The 9310-nt window shown below is 45.0% G+C and overlaps 1 protein-coding gene across 2 annotated transcripts in view; it reads left to right on the top strand.

The window, feature by feature from the left end:
* Positions 1-9310, top strand: part of LOC134436629 (nuclear factor of activated T-cells, cytoplasmic 1-like) — a 75194-nt gene that overhangs the window by 7043 nt on the left and 58841 nt on the right. The gene's annotated exons all lie outside the window — the stretch shown is intronic.

The following is a 9310-nucleotide window of genomic DNA, read 5'->3' as shown; positions in this document are numbered from 1 at the left end:
CTATAGGGCACACAAATCACGAGTTCCGAGAGAAAAAGGAAGTTCGACAGGCTGCTGCAGGCCACTGCTGATTGGTCAAATGGCATGATGTCACTATCTGTGTGAAAGCCTGATTTCTCCTGATTCATTTGATATAACCCACTTGGTTGTACACCCTTGTAGGGAGGCATGGCAGGAGCTATTTGCAATAGGTATGGAAGTGATTGGAAGTGATCAAATCTTGACTATTGATGGACAGTCAAAGCCAGTCGTGCAGGTACAGTCCGAACACAACCTTGGTGCCGGGAGAGTGTGTAATTATTTTATTCCAATGCCAACGAAGATTCTCATTCATCCAGATCATTGTAGACATGGGAAATGAAGTTGTAAGCAGTTTGACTTCTTTTTTGAGTTTGAAAGACGTTGGAGAGATGAACTCATAGTTCCCACATCAGATGTACAGATCGGATAATATAATAATAATAATAATATTATACTAATGAGGTTCCTTACCTAAGGATCGAAACTTCCTCCAAGCTCCAAGCAGAAGTCCAGCTGAACTGACTAAACTGTCTTGTCTATTGTGGTTCTACTTTCCAAAACACTTCAAAATGCATTTCCTCCAGTCTTGCAGATAGCCCTTAATGGACAGACGGTGGGTTTTGTTTGACGGACACCTTTGTGTTTTTCATTTTTTGCTCAATTTTACTCAAATTGATAGTACACTTATTCAGCTACCAGTTGCTTTCAGCCTAAAGGAAGTGTGATTCTCCAGCCATGTTTTTCAGTCTTTAGTAATGGCAGTTCTGTCCAAGGTTGCCGTGGTTTTGTTGTGTTGCCATCCATATTTTTTATCACAGAGACCATGTCATGTGATGTATCCATCTTGTAGTTAGTGTTTAGCGTTGCTTTGTTTAGTTGTTATGGTACCGGCATGTTTAAGGGGGGATCTTGGCTATTTGCTGTTGTTTTTGCTGTAATCTTTGTGAGTGTCTGAAGCGCTTGTGGTCCCTAAACCAGTCAGAATATGTGGCATGTACCCACTGACCAGTCATTGGTGTACGCCCGCCACTCCCCTATCTTAACCAAAACCCTTGGAGAACCTCATTTGTATTGGTTTGTGTTTGTTTTCGTTGTTGTCTGTGATACCTCTTACGCATTTTGTGTTTTGGCCTTTGGGCTTGTGTCTTTGTGGTACCGGGGTGGGTCTGCCAAAATGTTGTTTTTGTTTGATCCATGCAGTCATTTCTTATTTATATACATACAAAACTTAGTCTGAGAGGAGGCCACTAAGTTATTTTTCGACAAGAGTTTCAAAGCATGGTAAGGAAGCTATTGATTCCAATGAATGGCAATGGACATGCAGTTCATCATCCTCTTTCATGCCAGGGATAATGGCTGACGAAATGACCGTTTTGTTGAAGTTTCGTTGAGTTTGAGCATGAATCCGGAATTTTGCAGCCTATACCTTTTTTTCTTGGGTTATTGTTTTCGCCATCCTTGACATGTCAATCACCTGTCAGTTTTTGGCTACTTTACGACTGTTGTTATGGCTAACATTCTTAAGCGCATTGTTCTGGAATGGCGTTTTTTTTTTTGTCAACGAAAGATGACCGGTTTAATCAGAAAATAATTCTGTTGTAAAGTCTTACGTATATTGTGTATAATGTCGTATTGACATCCAATACACCATTACATGATGACACAAGTAAGTCCTCATGGATATTCAGAAAAAAAAACCTTAAATCTTAGTTTGGTATTCATATTCATCACTTTCTAGAATGTTCCAGAAGAGCTCTTGGGCTGTCTTGAAAATGTGTTAGGCCCTGCTACTTGCCATTAGAATGTTACCTTTGAGGAGCACCACACCCTTAAAGATATTTTGTCTGTATCCACTCTGAGGAGACGACGTGTCTAACTCTTGCATGAGTTAGCATGCAAAGCTAACTACTTTCACAGCACCACCTCTGTGTTCTGACTTTTCAACTACATGGCCGTCTGCCAGCAGCACTGGAGAGAGACTTACTGAAAACCCATCTAATTCACAATCCTTTTTTCTACAGTCTATATTTATTCGCTCTCGTTTTTTTCTCTCTCTCTCTCTCTCTCTCTCTCTCTCTCTCTCTCTCTCTCTCTCTCTCTCTCTGTCTCCATCTCTGCATCTGTTTTCACCTTGGCCCACCGCCTCTCTCTATCCCCCCCTCTCTCACTCATTCTCTCTCTCTCTCTCTCTCTCTCTCTCTCTCTCTCTCTCTCTCTCTCTCTCTCTCTCTCTCTCTCTCTCTCTCTCTCATTCTCAGTCTCTCTCTCCGTCTCTCTCCCTCTCCTTTCCTGTCTCCGTCTCTGACCCTGCGTCTGTTTTCACATTGCCAGTGTCCAGTGTCCGGCAGCAGCACAGGTATTTCTTCACTCCAGCCGCAGCTCGCCTTTGCTGACGCCTCTGTCCACCCTGCCAGACGCCTCTGACTCAGTGGTTTCCGCTTTGAAAACTGACTCACGCACATTTACACTATTTCGATTTGGGGAGCCAGCACAGGAGCTTTTTAGACTTCGCAGTGAGTGTTTCAGTCAGCCCAAAAGGGGGGTTGTAGACGACCAAATCAGTGTCATTTCACGCTTTTGAGTGAGACACTGGCCGCACACGGAGGTGAAAAAGGGAGAAGGGGGGTGGGTGGGCGATGGGGTTTGGGCATCGAGGCATCGACCAACCGCAATGACAAAGTCAGAATCACTCTCCGTGTGTTATGTTAACATGTGTAACATCGCAAGTCAAAAGGAATTGGTATGTTTTTTTAAAAAAGGAAAGAAAAAAAACTTGCTGAACACTGACAACTGTGCAGTACATATGTGGCTTTTCAATGTTTTTCTTTTTAAACTATTTTTTTAACTTTTTTTTTTTAAAACTTGTTCTGGGGCTGTGTAGCCTCCACACCACACCACACCACACCACACCACACCATCATCACCATCGCCATGGCCACCGCAGCTTCCGGTCGAACGAGCAGCACAAGCAGGCTTTTGTTCCGGAGCATTCCCAGTAGTGCTGCTGCTGCTGCTGCCTCCACTGCTCTGACATCATGCATGCGTGTTGCTGGGCCAGGCCATGGACATACGTACGCAGGCAAGGCCTGCCTGGCCTGCCTGACCGCACACGTTTCTGGCAAGAGACTCGGCAGACTTCTCTCTCTCTCTCTCTCTCTCTCTCTCTCTCTCTCTCTCTCTCTCTCTCTCTCTCTCTCTCTCTCTCTCTCTCTCTCTCTCTCTCGCTCTCTCTCCAAAGAGGCAGGAGGCACCCACTTTCTTCTGTTAACCACCAAAGATTACAGAGCGGTCTTACTTTCTCTTCCACCCTCTCCCTCCCTCTCTCTCGCTCTCTCTCTCTCTCTGTACTCTTCCACAGAATAACTGTTATAAGATTTCTCTCGGCCAGTCAGAAGTCTTACCAGCAGCAGCACCCCACTGTCAGCACCACACCCTTCTCCTCTCCTCTCCTCTCCTCTCCTCTCCTCTCCTCTCCTCTCCTCTCCCCTCCTCTCCTATCCCCTCCTCTCCTCTCCTCTCCCCTCCTCTCCTCTCCTCTCCTCTCCTCTACTCTCCTCTCCTCCTCTCCTCTCCTCTCCTCTCCTCTCCTCTCCTCTCCTCTCCTCTCCTCCCCTGCTTTCACCTCTCTTCTCCCCTTTCCTTTCCTCTCCTCTATTCTGCTCTCCTCTATTCTGCTCTCCTCTATTCTGCTCTCCTCTCCTCTCCTCTCCTCTCCTCTCCTCTCCTCTCCTCTATTCTGCTCTCCTCTCCTCTCCTCTCCTCTCCTCTCCTCTTCCCCACTGCTCCTCTCCTGCTTTCACCTCTCTTCTCTCCTTTCCTTTCCTCTCCTCTCCTCTCCTCTCCTCTCATTTCCTCTCCTCTCCTCTCCTCTCCTCTCCTCTCCTCTCCTCTCTTCTCTTCTCCTCTCTTCTCCTCTCCTCTCCTCTCCTCTCCTCTCCTCTCCTCTCCTCTCCTCTCCTCTCCTGCTTTTACCTCTCTTCTCCCCTCTCCTTTCCTCTCCTCTCCTGCTTTCACCTCTCTTCTCCCCTCTCCTTTCCTCTCCTCTATGCTGCTCTCCTCTAATCTCCTCTCCTCTACTCTTCTCTCTTCACCTATCTTCTCCCCCTCTTCTTTACTCTCCACACCTCTCCTCTCCACTCCTCTCCTCTCCACTCCTCTCCTCTCTTCACCTCTCTTCTCCCACTTCATTTCCTCTCCTCTATGTTCCTCTTCTAATATCCTCTTCTTTCATCCCCTCTGCTCTTGCTCTATTCTAGACTTCTCCTTTCCATGCAAAGTTTACAGTTCATACAATAACTGACCAAGAATGGCTACATTTGGAGCAATGAACATCACTTTTAATCATGTAGCAATATACAGTATCTTGTGTAAATTTTGGGATTTTTAAAAAGACATTGTGTCAGGAATGAAAGCATAGAGTGAAGAGTTTTTTTTAAATGTTTTTTCTTAGTTTCATAACACATTCGTTATTTTGCCTTTCTGATGCAATACTGTCCTGGGATGACTCTGAACCCGAATCGGGCACTACTTGAGCATTTCCTCTATTTGCATCTTTTCCGCCTGTAAGGTAATTGAAGGGAGCTATTAATTCAACAGGCGCTTGTTTGATGGCATAATTTACTGTCTGTCTGTCTGTCTGTCTGTCTGTCTGTCTGTCTGTCTGTCTGTCTGGTGGACTGACCGCTCGTGCCATTAGAAAATGAGGGGAGAACTTGATGGCATAACTTGCTGTCTGTCTGTCTGTCTGTCTGTCCGTTTGTCTGGTAGACCAAACGCTTGTGCCATGAAAACAGGAGGGGAGAACTTGAAGGGATAGAGTCATCCTGTGCACCCAAATGTCTAGCTGAATGTCCGTCTGTACCACAGCTATGCACTGTGCCCGGTGTGTCTGGCCTTTTTCGTTTGACTAGGAAAATAAATCCTGCCCAATGAAAAAAAAGTGGGCTGAGAGCAAGACATGGTAACTTTTTTTTTTTTTTTTTTACTTTTGCACGACTGGAAACTATGATGTAATGGCTCACAGTCCAGCGCTCTTTTGGGGTTTTTCTTTCGGGGTCTCTGAAGAATTTGTTTGTCGTTCTCTGTGAAGCTTAATGAGCACGATCTGTGAGAGGCTCTATGTGTTTGTACAATCTTAGTAACGGTAAGTAAATATACTGCAATTCTACTGACGGGCGGCTTTCCCCAGAGGGACTTGCGCCAGTCAATGAATGGAAGTTTATCCATACCAGACGTTTTTTTTTTTTTCAAACCCCACAGAAGTTTCGAAAACCCACAGAGGTTTTCTAATACCAAATTGCCACTTTTTCATGTGGAATATACAACTATCACCAATACTCCGACCAGTGCTTAGACACAGTCACTTTCCATTCTGCTCATGTGGCCTCAAAATGTGCACTGTCACACCAGTGGAGCACTGTACGTCGTTGAAACAGCTTTACTACCATACTACTACACTACTGCAACAATACACAGAGCCTTTAGTAATACATTATACATTAAGTAATACAGAGTCTTCAGTAATACATTATACACTAAGTAATGCAGAGTCTTTAGTAATACATTATACATTAAGTAATACAGAGTCTTTAGTAATACATTATACATTAAGTAATACAGAGTCTTTAGTAATACATTACGACTTGGTCATTGCCATTCTGGTAACACCAATTTAATAATGGGGACCATAGTGTTTCCCAATTCCTAAGCTGTTTTTGTCATAACATGAGCATACTATAACTCACACGCCCTAATTACTATATCCCTGCCTCTATCCGAATATGACTGAACTGCACACTTTTTTTGCATACCCCGTTTAGTACACCCCGACAGTATTTGCACACAATCCCATGGTTGGGAGTCACTGTCTTAAAAGTGCACCGTGTAATATTTATATCCCCGAAACGCGGAGCGTCGGGGATGTAATGGTTTTGCGTGCGCCTCCGCTGCCGCCGCGTAAGGTCTTTCGTGTTAACGCGATAACTTTTGAACGGATGTTTGGATTTGTCACAGATTTTTTGGGTGAATGCTCTAGGGCAGGTTCATGAACTGATTCGAGTTTGGAGGTCAACACTTTCAAGATGGCTGAATTCAAGATGGGCGAATTTTTGTTTGGCCCATAACTTCTGACTGGGTGGATGGATTTCTCCCAGATTTGGTGTGTTAATGCTCTAGGGTAGGTTCATGAACTTATTCGAGTTTGGAGGCCAACACTTTCAAGATGGCTGAATTCAAGATGGCTGAATTTTGGTTTGGCCCATAACTTCTGACCAGTTGGATGGATTTGTCCCAGATTTGGTGTTTCAATGTTCTAGGGTAGATTCATGAACTGATTAGATTTTGGAAGCCAATAATTTCAAAATGGCGGAACCTTCATTTGGCACATAACTTCTGACTGGGTGGATTGATTTGCCCTGTAACTCTTTATTTTAAAGGTTCACCCTTTCTTGAAGTACAAGATTGGTACATGGTGTTACACTGGTACTACATGGCATTAAATGTTGTTGCACTGGTTATTACACTGTACCTAATGTGGTAGATCCACTGAACCATTAAAACAGTATTACCATTTGCCCCATTTTTTGCTTCATTTTCACAATAGTTGTTTGGTTTTAAGCCTATGCACGTCATGTCACGTCTGTATGTATCATATACGTTTACGAAATGGTGGACGGGAGTGGTAGGAATGATGGGGGACTGGAAGCGTCGCGTTTCGGGGATATACCTTAAGCAGTCGAAGGCGACTGCACAGGCAGTCTAGTTTTAGCAGCTTCTTTCCAGAATTCAGGCTGCCCATTCACAAATGTTCCCTTTTTTACAAATACTTACCACCACCTTCAAGCTCTAAGTGTTCATTATGGCTGGGAAATTTGCACTTTTCATACATGAAAAGGGATAACTTCTCTACTGTCTGCCATTTTGAAATTTAGCCACAATACTTACTGTAGTTTGGCGATGCAAGTAAATATCAGTTCATTAGTGAATAATATTCATGACAAGATCCAATTTTTAGTAGATGGTTGCAATACCTACCTCTGACCACCATCCTACAGTACACGGTCCACCTTCACTGTAACAGATGGGGAAACTGCAGCACACTTGGGCCTAGGGGTGGGCGATATGACGATATTATATCGTGAATCGCGATATTGAGTAAAAGATCGTCTCGAATCTGCCAAAGTGGAGAAATCGTATAGATCGTCTTGCAGTGAGGATGTTTATTATCAGTATCAGAGTGACGTTTTCTCACTTTTTTTGTTGTCTTCACTTTATTCTTTACATTATTGTATTCCAGTTGTACACTTTATGAGAGTGTCATCAATGTGTTAACATTTTATTGACTGCAAATTACAAATTGCAAGTCTATGAAAGTTGTTTTTTGTTGTTTTTATTTTTTGGATGGAAGATCGTGATAAAAAATCGAAATCGTGATTTCATGTTAAAATATCGTGATACAACTTTTTTGCCATATCGCCCACCCCTACTTGGGCCTACGTATTGTACACAACAGTCTCTCGCTGTGTGAGTTACAGACTCTCTCTGTCGACAGTACAGCAAGCGAGCGACGCGACTCTCAGTCCGTGGGGGGGGGGGTTGGTGTTTATGTGCCGCCCGACTGAAGGGCACAGAGTGCAATGGAGTCTTGACATTCCTCTGTTGGGTGATAGTAGGATAGAGAGAGGGGGAGGGAGAGAGAGGGAGGGGGGAGCAATGAGAGGGGATGGAGGGAGGGAGGGAGGGAGAGAGAGAGAGAGGGAGCAATGAGAGGGGATGGAGAGAGAGAGAGAGAGAGAAAGAAAGAGAGAGAGGGAGAGCGAGAGGGAGGGAGAGGAGGGAGAAATAAAGAGGGAGAGAGAGAGAAAGAAAGAGGGAGAGAGAGAGAGAGAGAGAGAGGACGGAGGGTTGCAAAACTTGTTCACTCCTCTCGCCTGGATAACACAGCAACAACTATGGCAGCCAGCCACATGTTTTTCCCATGTAGTAAATATAGACCCCTCCCCACACCCCCAACACACAAACACATACACACACACCACCACCAACACCACCACCACCACCATGTTCGATTTATTCCATGCACAATGCCTCGCCTTAGTTGGCAAGTCATAGAGACGCAAGCCACCGCATGTTGATCTGAAAACGAACACCTTTCACCCTTGAAAAAAAAACAAGAACTCTTTTGAAGCTCTTTATGGGGTTACACTCAACTGTGGTTTTGTCACGGAGGGTGGGGGAATGGGGTGAACCAGCCCAGCGGGCTAAACATCCTCTCCTCCTCCTGTGTACAGTATGTCAGTGTGTTTGATGTTGATGCAGTGGCGGAACAATTGCACATAGGGCCCCAGGGTAAGAGAGTTACAGGGCCCCCATACGGCATGCCCAGGTCACAATAGGGCTCCCACCACCAATACAAGAGTGCCCTGGGCCCTGGGGGTACATGCCCTGCTGGCCCTCCCTATAGCTCCACCCCTGTGTTGGTGCCTCGTTGTCATCTTGACTTGATTCAGTTGCACGACCACATGCAGAGCGAGCCGCCCAGAGCCGGTGTCCTGTCGATATGAGCGACCCGTCGAGATGTGATTCTTTTCGCTACTGAGCAGGCGCACGCATGCGCACACCCTCGCGGCGGTTTTCGCGGGTGATTGCCCATCGAATTGTGAGACCGCAGTTTACGATAGGATCCCCTGAGACAGTCAACTTTAGTGACTCAATCTGTATGAAATAGCGTGGATCATCCAGCAGATCATACACCTGTGTAGTGACTCAGACTTAACTTGGTTCTCCAACCCAGCAGCGCTTTTTGTAGCCTACCCGTAATTATATCAGGCATACTACATATTCTCAATTTGGAAAATGTGCGAAATAGCGTGGCCTCGAACATTTGCTACTTTGTTGCCTAACCGTAATCGCTCACACACGCAGCCTCGAACATTGTAACATCGATCAGAAAATAGGCCTACTATGTAGAGAGGCATTCTCATTGCAAAATGGAAAAAAATCGCCACCTCTGATTGAGCTGTCAAAATGTTCCCTCCACCCTTTTCACTCAAGAATTTGAATCGACTGCATTGTAAAATGCCTGAACATGATAATAAGAAATGCACTGGTGGGGATGTTTAGAAAATGATCCCGGTCATTAAAAGAGGTGTCATAAATTGACAGACATCTGCCAAAACAAAGCCTCTATCTGCTATCTGCATCTGCTATCTGGGAATCTCTGATCGCGCTTGTTCATCCCCATAGCACATCATTTCATATGGCGTTGCCTTGCGAGCCCACGTCGCATTGA

This window comes from Engraulis encrasicolus, chromosome 20 (assembly GCF_034702125.1).
Source record: "Engraulis encrasicolus isolate BLACKSEA-1 chromosome 20, IST_EnEncr_1.0, whole genome shotgun sequence".
Taxonomy (NCBI): Eukaryota; Metazoa; Chordata; class Actinopteri; order Clupeiformes; family Engraulidae; genus Engraulis; species Engraulis encrasicolus.
The sequence above is the reverse complement of the archived record's forward strand: the minus strand, read 5'-3'. Positions and strand labels throughout refer to the sequence as shown.